Source organism: Salmo salar, chromosome 23 (assembly GCF_965601325.2).
Source record: "Salmo salar chromosome 23, fSalSal1, whole genome shotgun sequence".
NCBI lineage: Eukaryota > Metazoa > Chordata > Actinopteri > Salmoniformes > Salmonidae > Salmo > Salmo salar.
Genome location: NC_138313.1, coordinates 26,022,866 through 26,044,033, shown reverse-complemented (window position 1 = coordinate 26,044,033; position 21,168 = coordinate 26,022,866).

The window sequence follows — 21,168 nt, the reverse complement described above, 5'->3', positions numbered from 1 at the left end:
GTAATGTTTTGTCAATTCAAAGACAGGCGTCACCAAAACCATAAAACCAGCTAAAATGATGCACTAACCTTTGACAATCTCCATCAGATGACACTCCTAGGACATTATGTTAGACAATGCATGCATTTTTAGTTCTATCAAGTTCATATTTCTATCCAAAAACAGCGTTTTACTATGGCGTTGATGTTCAGGAAATCGTTTCCCTTCAATAACCGGCAGTCAAGTCAGCACCACAAATTAAATAATTAAAATTAGAAAACATTGGTAAAATATTATATTGTCATTTAAAGAATTATAGATTTACATCTCTTGAACGCAATCGACTTGCCAGATTTAAAAATAACCTTACTGGGAAATCACACTTTGCAATAATCTGAGCACTGCGCCCAGAAAAATACGCTTTGGATACAGACAAACGGCCATGTTGGAGAGATCTAAAATCGAAAATACTATGTAAATAATCCATTACCTTTGATTCTCTTCATCAGATGTCACTTCCAGGAATCCCAGCTCCATAACGAATGTAGTTTTGTTAAAAAAAGCTCATCATTTATGTCCAAAAAGCTCCGTGTTGTTAGCACATGATGTAAGCCCGCCGGACTTCACTTCATGAACGAGGGGAAAAAATATATTTACGTTCGTTCAAACATGTCAAACGTTGTATAGCATAAATCATTAGTGCCTTTTTTAACCAGAACATGAATAATATTCAAGGTGGACGAATGCATTCTCTTTTATAACAAATTGGAACGAGGGTACCCAACATGACCTCGCGCGCCAGAGTCTAATCGGCCATCACCGTTCCAAGGCTCTTGTTCGGTCAGATCTCATAGTAGAAGATTCAAAACACTTTGTAAAGGCTGGTGACATCTAGTGGAAGCAATAGGAAGTGCCAAAACATTAATCAGCCCTTGTGAGTTTCAATGGCATAGGCTTAAAGGTAATTCAACACATCAGGTATCCACTTCCTGTCAGAAAATGTCTCAGGGTTTTGCCTGCCAAATGAGTTCTGTTATACTCACAGACACCATTAAAACAGTTTTAGAAACTTTAGGGTGTTTTCTATCCGTATATAATAAGTATATGCATATTCTAGTTACTGGGTAGGATTAGTAACCAGATTAAATCGGGTACGTTTTTTTATCCAGCCGTGAAAATACTGCCCCCTAGCCCCAACAAGTTAATCTAACCACACTGTCCGATTTCAAAAAGCCTTTACAGCGAAAGCAAAACATTAGATTATGTCAGCAGAGTACCCAGCCAGAAATAATCAGACACCCATTTTTCAAGCTAGCATATAATGTCACAAAAACCCAGAAGACAGCTAAATGCAGCACTAACCTTTGATGATCTTCATCAGATGACACACCTAGGACATTATGTTATACAATACATGGATGTTTTGTTCAATCAAGTTCATATTTATATCAAAAACCAGCTTTTTACATTAGCATGTGACGTTCAGAACTAGCATACCCCCCGCAAACTTCCGGGGAATTTACTAACAATTGACTAAATTACTCACGATAAACGTTCACAAAAAACATAACAATTATTTTAAGATTTATAGATACAGAACTCCTTTGTGCAATCGAGGTGTCCGATTTTAAAATAGCTTTTCGGTGAAAGCACATTTTGCAATATTCTCAGTAGATAGCCCAGCCATCACGGCTAGCCATTTAGACACCCACCAAGTTTAGCCCTGACCAAAGTCAGATTTACTATTACAAAAGTTTGATTACCTTTGTTGTCTACGTCAGAATGCACTCCCAGGACTGCTACTTCAATAACAAATGTTGGTTTGGTCCAAAATAATCCATCGTTATATCCAAATAGCGGCGTTTTGTTCGTGCGTTCCAGACACTATCCGAAATGGTAAATCAGGATCACGAGCATGGCGCAATTCGTGACAAAAAATGTCTAAATATTCCATTGCCGTACTTCGAAGCATGTCAACCGCTGTTTAAAATCCATTTTTATGCCATTTTTCTCGTAAAAAAGCGATAATATTCCGACCGGGAATCTCCGTTTAGGTAAACAGAGGAAAGAAAACAAAGCATTCGGTCGACGCGGGCACGCGCCTGAGTCTCACAGTACTGTAACCAGCCACTACCCAAACGCGCTACTTTTTTTCAGCCAGAGCCTGCAAAGCCACGATTCAGCTTTTTGCCACCTTCTGAGAGCCCGTGTGAGCCGTAGGAAGTGTCACGTAACAGCAGAGATCCTTTGTAATGGATAGAGATAATCAAGATTTACTATAAGAAAAATGTTATTACCTTTGCTGTCTTCGTCAGAATGCACTCCCAGGACTTCTACTTCAATAACAAATGTTGGTTTGGTCCAAAATAATCCATCGTTATATCCAAACAGCGGCGTTTTGTTCGTGCATTCAAGACACTATCCGAAAGGGTAAATAAGGGTTACGAGCATGGCGCAATTCGTGACAAAAAAATTAGAAATATTCCATTACCGTACTTCGAAGCATGTCAACCGCTGTTTAAAATCCATTTTTATGCCATTTTTCTCGTAAAAAAGCGATAATATTCCGACCGGGAATCTGCATTTAGGTAATCTGTTAGGGCTAGGGGGCAGTATTGACACGGCTGGATAAAAAACATACCCGATTTAATCTGGTTACCACTCCTACCCAGTAACTAGAATATGCATATACTTATTACATATGGATAGAAAACACCCTACATTTTCTAAAACTGTTTGAATGGTGTCTGTGAGTATAACAGAACTCAAATGGCAGGTCAAAACCTGAGAGATTCCTTTACAGGAAGTGGCCTGTCTGACCATTTCTTGAACTTCTTTTCCATCTCTATCATTTACTAAGGATCTCTGCTCTAACGTGACACTTCCCACGTCGTCCATAGGCGCTCAGAGCCCGGGAAAAAACAGAATGTCGTCATTCCAGCCCCAGGCTGAAACACATTATCGCCTTTCTCAAGTGGCCGATCAAGGGACACTGGGCTTATGCGCGTGACCCCGACCGCCCCCGCCTTTGGGATTTTTTCCTCTGTTTGCCGAAAAGGAGATTCCCTGTCGGAATATTATCGCTTTTCTACGAGAAAAATGGCGTAAAAATTGATTTTAAACAGCGGTTGACATGCTTCGAAGTACGGTAATGGAATATTTAGAATTTTATTGTCACGAATTGCGCCATGCGCGGGACACTTTTTTACTATTTCGGATAGTGTCTGGAACGCACGAACAAAACGCCGCTATTCGGATATAACGATGGATTATTTTGGACCAAACCAACATTTGTTATTGAAGTAGCAGTCCTGGGTGTGCATTCTGACGAAGACAACAAAAGGTAATCAAACTTTTATAATAGTAAATATGATTATGGTGAGTGCTAAACTTGCCGGGTGTCTAAATAGCGAGCCCGTGATGCCTGGGCTATGTACTTAGAATATTGCAAAATGTGCTTTCACCAAAAAGCTATTTTAAAATCGGACATATCGAGTGCATAGAGGAGGTCTGTATCTATAATTCTTAAAATAATTGTTATGCTTTTTGTGAACGTTTATCGTGAGTAATTTAGTAAAATGTTAGCGAATTCCCCGGGAAGTTTGCGGGGGGTATGCTAGTTCTGAACGTCACATGCTAATGTAAAAAGCTGATTTTTGATATAAATATGAACTTGATTGAACAAAACATGCATGTATTGTATAACATAATGTCCTAGGGTTGTCATCTGATGAAGATCATCAAAGGTGAGTGCTGCATTTAGCTGTCTTCTGGGTTTTGGTGACATTATATGCTGGCTTGAAAAATGGGTGTCTGATTATTTCTGGCTTGGTACTCTGCTGACATAATCTAATGTTTTGCTTTCGTTGTAAAGCCTTTTTGAAATCGGACAGTGTGGTTAGATTAACGAGAGTCTTGTCTTTAAATAGCTGTAAAATAGTCATATGTTTGAGAAATTGAAGTAATAGGATTTTTAATGTTTTGAAAATCGCGCCACAGGCTGCAAGTGGCTGTTACGTAGGTGGGACGAATTCGTCCCGCCTAGCCTAGAGAGGGTAAACAGACGAAAAAAAATAAAGCATTCGGTCGACTCGGGCACGCGCCTAAGCCCACAGTACTCTGAGCGGCCACTTGCCAAACGCGATAAAGTGTTTCAGCCAGAGCCTGCCTCGATATCGTTCAGCTTTTTCCCGGGCTCTGAGAGCCTATGGGAGCCGTAGAAAGTGTCACGTTAGAGCAAAGATCCTAAATCTTCAATAAAAACAGCCTAGATGAAACACATCTTGTCAGACAGGCCACTTCCTGCATGGAATCTTCTCAGGTTGTGGCCTGCCATATGAGTTCTGTTATACTCACAGACACCATTCAAACAGTTTTAGAAACTTTAGGGTGTTTTCTATCCAAGCCAATAATTATATGCATATTCTAGTTACTGGGCAGGAGTAGTAACCAGATTAAATCGGGTACGTTTTTTATCCGGCTGTGTCAATACTGCCCCCTAGCCCTAACAGGTTAAAACTGAATGAATGAGACGCTGTGGAACGTGGTCACACGGAGAGGGCCATCACCATTATGACGCTGACGCCCCAGGTTACCCTCCCCTTTCGAAACGTTTTGAAACACAATGCAATCGTCCCCCTCGAATCTTATTGGCTCTCTTGTTGAAAAACTCCCTGAAGATTTATTTTATACAATGTTTGACATGTTTAAACGAACCTAAATGGGAAAAAAATGCATTTTCTCGAAATGGCTGTCCCGTGGCCGACGGAAGTTTTGGAGCAGCCTTCAGACGCGCTAACAAGAACAAGCTCTTGGAACATAAAGGAGTATTTTTTTCGAACGAAAATACATTTGTTGTGGACCTGGGATCCCTGGAAGTGCTTTCTGATGAAGACAACCAAAGGTAAGGGATTATTGACAATAGTATACAAGACTAGATGTGATATTCGATTGTTCCAAGATGGCGCTGACCTGTAACATTAGCCTATTTTTCAGAGTATCGCATCCCCTTTCATCGCAAAGTATGATTACCCAGTAAAGTTAATTCTAAATCTGGCATTACAGGTGCTTTCAAGAGATATTCATCTATAAATCTTAGAATGACAATATTACATTTAAAAAAAGTTTTCGAATAGTAATTTAGTAAATTGTAGCTCTGTTTCATCGGATGCATTTGAGGGAAAATAGTTAGTCAACGTTACGCACCGATGTAAAATGCTGTTTTTATATATAAATATGAACTTTATCGAACAAAAGAATGCATGTATTGTGTAACATGATGTCCCAGGTGTGTCATCTGATGAAGATTGTCAAAGGTTAGTGCTGCATTTAGCTGTTTTTTGGTTATTTGTGATGCATGTGGTTGGTCGGAAAATGGCTATGTGGCTACTTTTACGATATACTCCTCTAACATAATCTAATGTTTTGCTTTTGCTGTAAAGCCTTTTTGAAATCGGACAACGTGGTTCGATTCAGGAGAGGTGTATCTATAAAACGATATAATTTGAATTATTATTATTATTATTTTTAATTATTAAATTTTGTTATGCTAATGGCGATATGATTTTTCGCTGGATGTCCGTTCCGCATACGGGACGAAGGCCGCACAGGGGTTAAAATGTAATATTGTTATTCAAAGAATTATAGATTAACATCTCGTGAATGCCACCGCTTTGCCAGATTTAAAAATAACTTTACTGGGAAATCACACTTTGCAATAAACGACGTGGTATGCTCAGAAAAATAGGCTAGGCGATTCATGTTAGCGCCATCTTGGAACCATCCACCATCAAAAATACTATTGTAAATATTCCCTTACCTTTGATTATCTTCATCAGAAGGCACTTCCAGGAATCCCAGGTCCACAACAAATGTAGTTTTGTTCGAAAAAGTTAATAATTTATGTCCCAATAGTTCCTTCTTGTTAGCGCGTTCCGAAGGCTACTCAAAATGTACCGTAGTGCGCGGGACTTGTCGTCGCGAATGTGCAAAAAATATATATTTAAGTTCGTTCAAACATGTCAAACGTTGTATAACATCAATCTTTAGGGCCTTTTTCAACCAGAGCTTCAATAATATTCAAGGGGAACGATTGCATTGTCTTACTAAACATTTCGAAAGGGGAGGGTAGCCATGGGCGGCCGCGTCATTGTAGTAAATGGCCCTCCCCCTGTGACCAAGTTCCCCAGCCTCTCTTTGGGTCAGTTTGTACCATAGAAGACTCAAACCACTTTGTAAAGACTGTCGACATCTAGTGGAAGCCTTGGGAAGTGCTAAATGATTAATAAGCCCCTGTGTGTTTCAATGGCAAAGGTTTGAAGTGATTTCCACACATCAGATGTCCATTTCCTGTTAGGATTTTTCTCAGGGTTTTGACTGCCATATGAGTTCTGTTATACTCACAGACACCATTCAAACAGTTTTAGAAACTTTAGGGTGTTTTCTATCCAAATCTACTAATTATATGCATATTCTAGTTACTGAGCAGGAGTAGTAACCAGATTAAATCGGGTACGTTTTTTTATCCGGCCGTGCAAATACTGCCCCCTATCCCCAACAGGTTTTAACCTCCCTGGGCAATAGCTCCGTTTTGTTTGGGCGTTCAGGTCAGTATCCGAAGAGTGACGCGCGAGCGCATTTCGTGACAAAACATTTCTAAATATTCCCTTACCGTACTTCGAAGCATGTAAAACGCTGTTTAAAATCAATTTTTATGCTATTTTTCTTTTAAAATAGCGATAATATTCCAACCGGGCGATGTTGTATTCATTCAAAGGCTGAAAGAAAAAAATTGAGAATTCACATGAACGCACATCTCCAGTGTCACTGTTCTCAGCCTGACCACTCACAAAATCTCCTGCTGTTCTTCGCCCAGAGACAGGAGAGACGTCATTTCACTTTCTGGTGCCTTCTGAGAGCCAATGGAAGCCTTAGAAAATGTCACGTTACTGCAGAGATGCTGTATTTTCGATAGAGATGCCACAGAAGGAGAACAAATTGTCAGACAGGGCACTTCCTTGTATGGAATCTTCTCAGGTTTTGGCCTGCCATATGAGTTCTGTTATACTCACAGACACCATTCAAACAGTTTTAGAAACTAGAGTGTTTTCTATCCAAATCTACTAATTATATGCATATTCTCGTTTCTGGGCAAGAGTAGTAACCAGTTTAAATCGGGTACGTTTTTATCCGTCTGTGCAAATACTGCCCCCTAGCCCCAACAGGTTAAAGAGTGAGTGAAGCCTGCCTCAGGAAGCTGGTCGACCTGTGCGGTGGGAGTTACCTCCTCCATAGGTTCTTCCTGTAGACCACTTTCCCCTCCCAAAGCAGTTTCTGGTCCTTGGCCCAGAGGGGATGGTTGATGGCTGAAACGTACAGCTGATCCATCACCACTTTGAGCTCTGGTGGGCTTGCCCTTTGATGTGGGAAACTCGACCACATAATCCTTAATAAGATAACCAGGTGCTTGCCTTGTTCTCCTGGTGCTGCTGGTGGTTGAGGATGAAGCCTTTGTTACTTTAGGCTTAGCTCCTGGATCTTTACTTTGTTCCAAGACCCTTCCCTCCGCTGCTCTCTCTTCCTTTCTCCCTCCTTCCAGTGGAGACAATTCCTCCTTCTCCCCCTTCATTCCCTTTTCACCTGTCTTTGGTTCCATCATCATCCCCCTCGAGGGACCATTGAAAGATTAGTGGAATCTGTGTGGGTAGCTGGACAGGTAGGATGACTGACAGTGAGGGTGAACAGGTGGTCACGGGTCAGGTGACAGAGGAATGGATGAGACTGAGGCAGGAATTCCTTTAACCATAACATGGTATATTTACTGAGTAGTGTGGATTCATGGAAGCACAGAACTTCTGGATTAGACAGAGTGAAGGAAGAGAAAGCAGCACGATCAGGCAATGGTGATTTCCTCCTTTTATGGAGTGGAGATCTGTCGGACATTTCCACCTGACCTAATTAAAGCGCCCCTGGCCCAGCTGAGTAAGTGGCAATGAATTAAAGGATTATTCCACCAACTCCATGGGCTTTTCTACAATCACCATTTCACAAGCAGAATATTGCCCCATAATGCAAAAGATTGATGTCATGGATCACTGGGTAGACTGGATCGTTAGCATGACATACAGTAGACCTGTCTAACAATGTTCAAATGTCAAATTGTGTTGTTAGTCATAGTGTATCATAAAGTCAGCAGTCAATGCAGTGAAGCAGAAACAAGGTGTTTAATTAAACTTTGACTGGCTGTGTACAGTATATGTATTCAGAAAGAGGCCTGTGTCACACCCACAGGATTTAGACAGCAGTTGTCATTATATCTTTAAAAAAGTCTCCACTTGGCTGCGGCCAGTTGAAAGATGTGGTTCAAGCTCTGCTTCTCCTCCTCTGTTGGTGGTTCACCTCTCTAGTGAGTAACATCTTACGCCAGGAGTGTATATATTGTGCCCTCCTACTCGAGTTATGCTACAGAACAATTTTACCTCTACTGTGTTATAAAGTGCACTGTTACAATGTCATAATATTTTTTTCTGTAGAGTGCCTTCAGAAAGTGTTCATACCCCTTCACTTATTCCACATTCTGTTGTGTTACAGCTTCAATTTAAAAAAAATCTCACACATCTACACACAATACCCAACAATGACAGTGAAAACATGTTTTTAGAAATTTTAGCTAATTTATTGAAAATTAAATACAGAAACATCTCATTTAGATAAGTATTCACACCCCTGAGTCAATACATGTTTGCGTCACATTTGAGAGCGATTACAAGCTGAGTCTTTATGGGTAAGTCTCTAAGAGCTTTCCACACATATTACATTTGCCCATTATTATTAAAAAAAAGTTTTTTAACTCTGTAAAATTGGTTGTTGATCATTGCTAGACAACCATTTCCAGGTCTTGCCATAGATTTTCAAGTAGATTTAAGTCAAAACTGTAACTCGGCCACTTAAGAACATTCACTGTCTTCTTGGTAAGCAACTCCAGTGTAGATTTGGCATTGTGTTTGAAAATATGGAGAGTATGACTCAGAAGTGTGTTGTATTGGATTCAGCACAAAAAGTTAATTGCTTTGCCAAATTTTTTGCAGTATTACTTTAGTACCCTGTTGCAAACAGTATTCAGGTTTTGGAATATTTTTGAATTCTGTACAAGCTTACTTCTTTTAAGGGTCTCGGGGGTCCCCTCCAGGTTAAGCTGACGGGTGGCCGCCGGGAGAATGATTGTTCGTTCAGACCCATCATCTAGAACGGCGAATGTATCAATGCTTCTCCCTTCACTTTGCAGAGTGACCTTGACCACCTTCAACATGACCCTTGGAGACCGGTTCTGCTGGTCGAGGTAGAGCTCCTTTGCAACTCCTACCATGAGCATACTCTGCTCTTTCTGTGCTTGGGGAATTACATCATGCAACACTGAGATGGATTTCCATACAGCGATTGCAGGGTTTCCTCAATGTGCAGGTCTCCTCCTTATGGCTATGGACACACTTGTAGCATTGCTCGCCTGAAGTGATCCAGGCCTTCAATTGAGTTTGAGTGAGCTTTTTTACCCCGGAGCATGAGCCAAGGAAGTGCCCCTTACTATTGCAATATGGGCAGTAAGGCTGGAATTTGATGTTCTTGCTCTTGAGAGGGGTCTTCTTCCCGGGTTCCTCCCCGGCTTCACTATTTAAGTACATAGTAGTGGGAGTTGGCCTTTTCTGTCCCTCCTGGCATTCCAACTCCTTCCTTCCCCCGTAGGCTATGGCTGAGATTGTGGCCTGGTGAGCAATGCTCTTCGCCCTCGCTTTCACCTGCAACCATGCGGCCAGGTCTCTGAGAGCATAGGTGCTTCTCAAGCCCTCTTTCAGGATGCCTTTGTTCAAACAATGTTAAATGAAACTGTCTCTGAGGGACGCTGGAAGCTTGCTAAGAAGCCTGTCCACGTGGGAGCCACATTTCAGCTCGTTCCCGTCTTCTCCTTCAACGGATTGGAGCATCGAGGTCAGGGATTGGACAGCCAGGGAGAACTCTTGGAAGGCAGCATGGTCTCCCATTTTAATTGGAGACGTGTTCAGGATGTTGTTTAGTTCATTCTGGACTAGCTGGCGTGGCTCACGATATCTTGCTTTCAGGGCTTGGAGAGCGGCAGTGTATGGTGTTGAGGAGTGCATAAAGGATTGGGCCAGCTTGTATGCACTGGGAAACCGCAAGTGATCCATTAGTACTTGGTACTTGTAGCATTCTGACAGATGGTTGTGAATACCCAGTAGGCTCTCCAATGCTATTTCCAAAAGGACAGATTCACTCTCCTTTCCGCTCTCAAAATATGGTAGTTTGAGTCTGGGAATTCCATAGGCTGAGGCTACTAGCAGTTTCATAATGTTGGCTCCCTCTTCTGGTTGTGGGAAGGATAAACCAGGGACTTCTGATGAGCCCACTGTGGCCTCATTGGGCCTGTCCCCTACTGTCCCAGACCCTCCATTGGTGGCAGCCAAAATTGGATGAGAGCCCTCCCACCTGCTGTTAGAGGACTGGCCTGGCCCAGGCCCTGGACGAGAGGAACGATTTGCCGTGGTTGGTAATTGCCGGAAAGGCAAAGGAGTGATGCTTTGTCTAGATGGAGGAATGCTAACTTTTGTCACTGGCATAGAGGGCGTTGGCGGAGTAGCCTGTCCCCCGTGCTCCGTGTTGGCTGTTGACCTCGGAGCCTGCGGGGACTGTGTGCCATGCTGTACCAGAGGGGCAGATTGGGAAAGAAAGGCAGACAGGTCAGGTCCATCTGGAAGGGTGGTCAGGTCAGCTCCCTGTTCGTTCCTCTCCAGGAAGGATGAGACCATCCATGCCTCCTCCAATTCCCTTCTTGCTTGACGGTGCCGTTGCTGCTGTGCCAGGTCCTTGGCAATGAATTCCCTTTCCTGTAGAGCTCTACGGGCCTGCACATCCAATAGGTGACATCGTTCGTCAGCCTGTCGTTCCTCCTCAATCTGATGCTCAATTTCCTCCAACGCTAATAGTTTCATCCTCTCTTGTAGGACAGCGGTCTGTGAATCGCTGAGGGCTAGTGAATAGCGGCTGCCATGGCCACTTCCAAAGGGGTATCCACTGGTCGAACTCTCACTCCGTCTAGAGTGCCTCGACAATTTCCCTTCAGTTAACCTGTCTGGGCAAGCGTCCCACCCTAGTCAACAGCCAGTGTAATCGCGTCGCGTGAAATACAAAACCTCATAAATGCTATAACTTATATTTCTCAAACATATGACTATTTTACACCGTTTTATAGATACACCTTTCCTGAATCGAACCACGTTGTCCGATTTCAAAAAGGCTTTACAGCAAAAGCAAAACATTAGATTATGTCAGCAGAGTACCCAGCCAGAAATAATCAGACACCCATTTTTCAAGCTAGCATATAATGTCACATAAACCGAAACCACAGCTAAATGTAGCACTAACCTTTGATGATCTTCATCAGATGACAACCCTAGGACATTATGTTATACAATTCATGCATGTTTTGTTCAATCAAGTTCATATTTATATCAAAAACCAGCTTTTTACATTAGCATGTGACTAGCATGTGACTAGCATTCCCACCAAACACTGCCGGTGAATTTACTAAATTACTCACGATAAACGTTCACAAAAAGCATAACAATTATTTTAAGAATTATAGATACAGAACTCCTCTATGCACTCGATATGTCCGATTTTAAAATAGCTTTTCGGTGAAAGCACATTTTGCAATATTCTCAGTAGATAGCCCGGCATCACAGGGCTAGCTATTTAGACACCCAGCAAGTTTAGCACTCATCAAAGTCAGATTTACTATAAGAAAAATGTTATTACCTTTGCTGTCTTCGTCAGAATGCACTCCCAGGACTTCTACTTCAATAACAAATGTTGGTTTGGTCAAAAATAATCCATCGTTATATCCAAACAGCGGCGTTTTGTTTGTGCGTTGAAGACACTATCCGAAAGGGTAAATAAGGGTTACGAGCATGGCGCAATTCGTGACAAAAAAATTCGAAATATTCCATTACCGTACTTCGAAGCATGTCAACCGCTGTTTAAAATCCATTTTTATGCCATTTTTCTCATAAAAAAGCGATAATATTCCGACCGGGAATCTGCGTTTAGATAAACAGACAAAGGAAAAGAAAGCATTCGGTCGAAGTGGGCACGCGCCTAAGCCCATAGTACTCTGAGTGGCCACTTGCCAAAAGCGATAAAGTGTTTCAGCCAGAGCCTGCCTCGATATCGTTCAACTTTTTCCCGGGCTCTGAGACCCTATGGAAGACGTAGGAAGTGTCACGTTATTGCACAGATCCTGAGTCTTCAATAAAAAGAGCCAAGATGAAACACTACTTCTCAGACAGGCCACTTCCTGCTTGAAATCTTCTCAGGTTTTGGCCTGCCATAGGAGTTCTGTTATACTCACAGACACCATTCAAACAGTTTTAGAAACTTTAGGGTGTTTTCTATCCAAAGCCAATAATTATATGCATATTCTAGTTACTGGGCAGGAGTAGTAACCAGATTAAATCGGGTACGTTTTTTATCCAGCCGTGTCAATACTGCCCCCTAGCCCTAACAGGTTAATTCTCCCAATTAGGCTAGTATTGTGGAGTAACAACAATGTTGTTGATCCATCCTCAGTTTTCTCGTGTCACAGCCATTAACCTGTTGGGTCTAGGGGGCAGCATTTGCACGTCTGGATAAAAAAAATGTACCCGATTTAATCTGGTTACTAATCCTACCCAGTAACTAGAATATGCATATACTTATTATATATGGATAGCAAACACTCTAAAGTTTCCAAAACTGTTTGAATGGTGTCTGTGAGTATAACAGAACTCATTTGGCAGGCAAAACCCTGAGACATTTTCTGACAGGAAGTGGATACCTGATGTGTTGTATTGACTTTAAACCTATCCCATTGAAAAACACAGGGGTTTAGGAATATTTTGGCACTTCCTATTGCTTCCACTAGATGTCACCAGCCTTTACAAAGTGTTTTGAGTCTTCTGGAGGGAGATCTGACCGAACAAGAGCCATGGAACGGTGATGTCCCATTAGACACCTGGCGCGCTACTTCATGTTGGGTACCCTCGTTCCAATACGTTATAAAAGAGTATGCATTCGTCCACCTTGAATATTATTCATGTTCTGGTTAAAAAAGGCCCTAATGATTTATGCTATACAACGTTTGACATGTTTTAACGAACGGAAATATATTTTTTCCCCTCGTTCATGACGAGAAGTCCGGCTGGCTTACATCATGTGCTAACGAGACGGAGATTTTTGGACATAAATGATGAGCTTTTTGAACAAAACTACATTCGTTATGGACCTGTGATACCTGGAAGTGACATCTGATGAAGAGAATCAAAGGTAATGGATTATTTACATAGTATTTTCGATTTTAGATCTCCCCAACATGACGTCTAGTCTGTATCGCAACGCGTATTTTTCTGGGCGCAGTGCTCAGATTATTGCAAAGTGTGATTTCCCAGTAAGGTTATTTTTAAATCTGGCAAGTTGATTGCGTTCAAGAGATGTAAATCTATAATTCTTTAAATGACAATATAATATTTTACCAATGTTTTCTAATTTTAATTATTTAATTTCTGACGCTGACTTGACTGCCGGTTATTGGAGGGAAACGATTTCCTCAACATCAATGCCATAGTAAAACGCTGTTTTTGTATATAAATATGAACTTGATAGAACTAAAAATGCATGCATTGTCTAACATAATGTCCTAGGAGTGTCATCTGATGGAGATTGTAAAAGGTTAGTGCATCATTTTAGCTGGTTTTATGGTTTTGGTGACCCTGTCTTTGACTTGACAAAACATTACACACAACTCTTGTAAATGTACTGTCCTAACATACTCTAAATTTATGCTTTCGCCGTAAAACCTTTTTGAAATCGTAAAACGTGGTTAGATTAAGGAGATGTTTATCTTTCAAATGGTGTAACATAGTTGTATTTTTGAAAAATTTGAATTTTGACATTTATTTGGATTCAAATTTGCCGCTCTTGAAATGCACCTGCTGTTGATGGAGTGCACCACGGGTGGCACGCTAGCGTCCCACCTAGCCCCAAGAGGTTAAAACCTGTTGAGGATAGGGGGCAGTATTTTCACGGCCGGATGAAAAACGTACCCAAATTAAACTGGTTACTACTCTTGCCCAGAAACTAGAATATGCATATTACTAGTAGATTTGGATAGAAAACACTCTGAAGTTTCTAAAACTGTTTGAATGGTGTCTATGAGTATAACAGAACTCATATGGCAGGCAAAAACCTGAGAGAAATCCAACCAGGAAGTGGAAAGTCTGAGAATTGTAGTTCTTCTTTTGAATCTCTATCGAAACTACAGTGTCTGTGGGGTCACGTTACACTTCCTAAGGCTTCCATTGGCTGTCAACAGCCTTCAGAAAGTTATTTCAGCATTCTTCTGTCACTGGGCAGAGTATAGTAGCTCAGTCACTGAGTGGACTGCCTGGGGACAAAGCGATTGGATATTTGCGCTCCCGCGAGTGCGCAGTTCCTTCTTTTTCTTCTTGAATGAATATGCTATTGTCCGGTTGGAATATTGTCGCATTTTTACATTAAAAATACCATAAAGATTGATTTTAAACAGCGTTTGACATGTTTCTAAGAACGGTAATGGAACATTTTGACTTTTCATCTCTGGTACCGCGCTTGCGCATTATGCCTTTGGATAGTGCTCTGTACGCACGAACAAAACGGAGGTATTTGGACATAAATATGGATTATTTCGAACAAAAACAACATTTCTTGTGGAAGTAGCAGTCCTGGGAGTGCATTCTGATGAAGATCAGCAAAGGTAAGAGAATATTTATAATATTAATTCTGAGTTTAGGTGACCCCGAACTTGGCGGGTGTCTGTATAGCTTGCTGTGATGGCGAGCTATGTACTCAGAATATTGCAAAAGCTATTTTAAAATCTGACACAGCAGTTGCATAAAGGAGTACTGTATATATAATTCTTAATTCTTGATGAGTATTTTTGTAAATTCACCGGATGTTTTTGGTGGGAATACATTTTCTGAACATCACACGCAATGTAAAATGCTGTTTTTGGATATAAATATGAACTTTATCGAACAAAACATACATGTATTGTGTAATATAATGTCCTAGGAGTGTCATCTGATGAAGATCGTCAAAGGTTAGTGCTTCATTTAGCTGTGTTTTGGGTTTTTGTGACATATATCCTTGCTTGGGAAATGGCTGTGTGATTATTTTTGTCTATGTACTCTCCTAACATATTCTAATGTTTTGCTTTCGCTGTAAACCCTTTTTGAAATCGGACAATGTGGTTGGATTAAGGAGAAGTGTATCTTTAAAATGGTGTAAAATAGTCGTATGTTTGAGAAATTGAAATTATTAGATTTTTTAGGTTTTGTATTTTGCGCCGTGCTGTTCCATTGGATGTTGGCTAGCCGCTAGCGGAACACCTGTCCTCAACAGGTTTTAAACTCTGTTACTGTTTTAAAGTCACCATTGGCCCCATGGTGAAATCACTGAACCATTTCCTTCCTTTCTGGCAACTGAGTTAGGACGCCTCTATCTTTGTAGTGACTGAGTGTATTGATACACAATCCAAAGTGTGATATATAACTTCACCTTGCTCAATGGCATATTCAATGTCTGCTTTTTTATTTTTTACCCATATACCAGTAGATGCCTTTCTTTGTGAGGCATTGGAAACCTCCCTGGTCTTTGTGGTTGAATATGTGGTTGAAATTCACTGCTCAACTGAGGGACCTTACAAATAATTATATGTGTGGGGTACAGAGATGAGGTAGTCATTCAGAAATCATGTTAAACACTATTATTGCACATGGAGCGAGTCCATGCAACTTATTATGTGACTTGTTTAGCACTTTTTTGCCCCTGAACTTATTTAGGCTAACAACGGGATTGAAAACATTTCAGCTTTTAATTTTTAATTAATTTGTTAAAAAAATATAATTCCACTTTGACCTTAGTGTGCAGGCCAGTGACAAACAAATCTTAATTTAATCCATTTTAAATACAGGCTGTAACACAACAAAATGTGGAAAAAGTCAAGGGGTGTGAATACTTTCTGAAGGCACTGAACCATGTTCCTGAAGTCATTATCATGGAGTGTAGCCTAATTGTTTTATGAATAGAGGGAAAGAAAAATATCTTGTTTTTCACCTGGAGTAATAATGGAGCAGTGGTATCATTGTAGTGCAAAAGCTCTGAAATAACTACCTATTATGTTGTGTAAATGCATCTTTTTAAAGGGAATACTTATCACATTATAATAATGAGAGATGAAAAGCATAATTTTGTACTGCCGGATATGAGTGAATGCCTTATTTATACCTCTTATATTGAAGTCCGCTGTTTAGTGGACCTGCGTGGTTCTGGTACTGGTTCCAACCGACATTTACGCTTATAAATCGATCTGTGAAGACCGTAGATCGAAATGGCTTGCATTGAGCGATAGCCCTGGTTCCCACGGACAGGTCTAGCAAAAAAATTCTATTGCAATGACAACTCAAAACCCACCCAAAAGACCTGAAAACTAGCCACATTTTTTTCACAGCAAGAGAGGAGTTGCCACATTCATACAATAAAGATTTTTTCCAGAACGTTATCGAGCCAATTAAGAAGGAATATCGATGTAACTTGTAATGATGTTAGAAGCTAAATTTGGTTTCCATCAAAACATTTTTTATTGCAAATGTAGTAAAGAAATGTGAATATGTCGCAAGAGAAAATAACATTTGCCCTTATTAAACTCACCAGATCATTTTCCATCAATGGATGTCGATTTAACTTGTTTGACTGCTATGATTAGCAATAAGTTACAAAGGGGTATGGTACGGTATATGCACATAGAGCGAGTCCATGCAACTTGATGGTCAATATACACCGGCTATGTCACGTCCTGACCAGCAGATGGAGCTGTTGTAGTAGTTTGGGGGTCAGGACGTCGCAGTCTTGTGTGTGTGTTTGATTGTTCTGTGTGTCTTGTGACTCCTGATCAGGAACAGCTGGGGATCGTTGTTCCTGATTGGGAGTCATATATGTAGGAGTATGTTTGTCACTGGGGGTTGTGGGTGGTTGTTTTTGCACTGCATTTATAGCCTGCAGAACTGTCACCTGTTTGTGTTATTAAGTGGATGCTTTACGCCTTAATTTTAATTGAAGATGAGTATTCACATACCTGCTGCGCCTTGGTCCATTTATGAAGACAGCCGTTACAGGCTAAGGGCTGTTCTTAAGCATGATGCAACGAGGAGTGCCTGGATACAGCCGTTAACCTTGGTACAGTATATTGGCCATATACCAGAAACCAGATTTTAAGACTACAAACAGTTAAAAATGGCCCATTTGCAAGATTGATTTGTCATTTCAATAGGCATAGGCTACAGACTAAAATCTGGGTTTATGATTGTAATTCAACTTTGCCACGTGGTTTGCTTAGATGCTGGTAGCCTATAGCCCCTGATAGGCCTACATCTTTTTTATGATCGTCTACAGTAGCCTAGGCAAGATGTAAACTGAACAACTTAGCAGCTTGCTTAGTTCAAATTAACAGATGTATTTATTCAACATGAATAGCTTGACGATTTTGAGGTAAGAAGTGCTTGTGTTTCCCAATAGCCTGCTGGAATAGGCTACTGAGGATAGGGTTGTAATTTCAATCACTGAATTAAATATTAATAATATGTGTATATAAAGTTGAAGTCGGAAGTTTACATACACTTATGTTGGAGTCATTAAAACTTGTTTTTAAACCACTCCACAAACTTCTTGTTAACAAACTATAGTTTTGGCAAGTCGGTTAGGACATCTACTTTGTGCATGACAAAAATCATTTTTCCAACAATTGTTTACAGACAAATCATTTCAATTATAATTCCCTGTATCACAATTCCAGTGCATCAGAAGTTTACATACACTAAGTTGACTGTGCCTTTAAACAGCTTGGAGAAAATGATGTCATGGCTTTAGAAGCTTTTGATAGGATAATTGACATAATTTTTGTCAATTGGAGGTGTACCTGTGGATGTATTTCAAGCCCTACCTTCAAACTCAGTGCCTCTTTGCTTGACATCATGGGAAAATCAAAATAAATCAGCCAAGACCTCAGAAATAAATTGTAGACCTCCACAAGTCTGGTTTATCCTTGGGAGCAATTTCCAAATGGCTGAAGGTACCACGTTCATCTGTACAAACAATAGTACGCAAGTATAAACACCATGGGACCACGCATTTGTGATACTGCTCAGGAAGGAGATGCCTTCTGTCTCCTAAAGCTGAACGTACTTTGGGGCGAAAAGTGCAAATTAATCCCAGAACAGCAAAGGACCTTGTGAAGATGCTGGAGGAAACAGGTACAAACGTATCTATATCCACAGTAAAACGAGTTCTATATCGACATAACCTGAAAGGCCGCTCAGCAAGGAAGAAGCCACTGCTCCAAAACTGCCATAAAAAGCCAGACTATGGTTTGCAACTGCACATGGGGACAAAGACTTTAATTTTGGAGAAATGTCCTCTGGTCTGATGAAACAAAAACAGAACTGTTTGGCCATTGTTATGTTTGGAGGAAAAATGGGGGAGGCTTTCAAGCCGAAGAACACCATTCCAACCGTGAAGCACGAGGGTGGCAGCATCATGTTTTGGGGGTGCTTTACTGCAGGAGGGATTGGTGCAATTCACAAAATTGATGGCATCATGAGTCAGGAAAATTGTCTAGACATCAGTCAGGAAGTGTCACGACTTCTGGTGAAGTTGATGCCCCTCCTTGTTCGGGTGGTGCTCAGCGGTCGACGTCACTGGTCTTCTAGCCATCATTGATCCATTTTTCATTTTCCATTGGTTTTGTCTTGTTTTCCTACACACCTGGTTCCAATCCCATTCATTTCATGTTGTGTATTTAACCCTCTGTTTCTCCTCATGTCCCAGTCAGAGATTGATTTGTTGTTATGTGCTCGTAGATTTGTATTGGTGCGTGACGGGTTATTTTACCCATGTTATTTTAATTATGTACGTTGGTTTTTGGAGTTTTTATCTTCATTAAACTACTCCAGTTACACCAAGTTAGTTTCTCCTGCACCTGACTTCCCTGCCACCTACACACACGACATTGACAGGAAGTTTAAGCTTGGTCACAAATGGGTCTTCCAAATGGACAATGACCCCAAGCATACCGCCAAAGTTGTGGCGAAATGGCTTAAGGACAACAAAGTCAAGGTATTGAAGTGGCCATCACAAAGCCCCGACCTCAATCCTATAGAAAATGTGTCGGCAGAACTGAAAAAGCGTGTGCGAGCAAGGAGGCCTACAAACCTGACTCAGTTACACCAGCTCTGTCAGGAGGAATGGGACAAAATTCACCCAACTTATTGTGGGAAGGTTGTGGAAGGCTACCCGAAACGTTTGCCCCAAGTTTAACAATTTAAAGGCAATGCTACCAAATATTAATTGAGTGTATGTAAACTTCTGACCACTGGGAATGTGATGGAAAAAATAAAAGCTTAAATAATCATTCTCTCTTCTATTATTCTGATATTTCACATTCTTAAAATAAAGTGGTGATCCTAACTGACCTAAGACAGGGAATTATTACTAGGATTAAATGTCAGGAATTGAGAAACTGAGTTTAAATGTATTTGGCTAAGGTCTATGTGAACTTCCGACTTCAACTGTATGTGCTTGTAAACAGCAGCCAGTGTTTATTCTTTTTTTAAATTAACCTGTAGCCTAATCTGACTGTTACAGTCAATCTAATGTGTTCTAACAACTGATCGGCATTTGCTATAGAGCTTTTATAACTTCCAGTTTAATTAACTAAACATGGCGGGCAATAATTGCATAATACACTGTAGTTATATGCTATTTATTAATTTGTTTTCCAGCTCCAGGTAGGCTACACAAGTGGCACAAATTGATCTGCAATGATTCCAGTAATATAATAATTTCAACATGTTTATTGTATTAAATGGTTGAATATAGTAGCCAGTGGTGGAAAAAGCACCCAATTGTCATACTTGAGTAAAATTAAATGACTCAAGTAAAAGTGAAAGTCACCCTGTAAAATATTACTTGAGTAAAAGTCTAAAATAATTTGCTTTTAAGTATACTTAAATATCAAAAGTAAATGTAATTTCTATAAATCATTTCCAATGTATTTTATTAAGCAAACCAGGCAGTCTCATTTTCATTATTTTGTTTTTATTTGCAGATAGCCAGGGGTATTCTCCAACACTCAGACATCATTTACAAATGAAGCATGTGCTTAGTGAGTCCGCCAGATCAGAGGCAGGGGATGACCAGGGATGTTCTCTTGATAAGTGTTTGAATTAGACAATTTTCCTGTCCTGCTAAGCATTCAAAATGTAACAAGTACTTTTGGGTGTCAGTGAAAATGTATGGAATAAAAAGTACATCATTTTCTTTAGGAATGTAGTGAAGTAAAAGTAAAAGTAGTCTTCCTAGACTTGGCGCTCCGGTACCGCAGAGAGAACGGTAGCAGAGAGTACAGTCTATGACTTGGGTGGTAGTCGAAAATATAAATAATAAAGCAAAGCACAAATACCTACAAAATCTACCTAAATAGTACTTACAAATAGTTTTACTTAAGTACGCTACACCACTGACAGTAGCCTACAATGGCATATAAATTAACAGGCTACTTGATGGCCAACAAATGCAAATGTATAATTCACCACATTTAATGTCAGGACTTTTCCCCATAACTGTCACGCCCTGATCTTAGAGAGACATTTTATTTCCTCTAGTTTGGTTAGGTCAGGGTGTGATGTGGGGTGGGCAATCTACACAACTTTGAGGGTTTATATTGGTCCACACTCTCCAGAGTTAAATTAACACTTTCAAAATAGTTAAACATTTAACACTCTGCCAGAGTTCCTTCTTTAACTCGCAAAACAGAGTTAAAGTAACACTAAGGGATTAGACAACTAACACTGCTCCGAGTTCATTTTTATTAACTATTTGGGTAGTGTTAATTTCACTCCCTAAAGTGTCAATTATCTACACTGAAAAAATGTTAAAATTAATTGTTAATTTATTCAATATTATTTAATTAAATATATACTTATATTAATAAGAATTAATCACAATAAACAATCAGTCAAAAACATTTATTTGTGCCTTTTCTCCCTTGCAGTC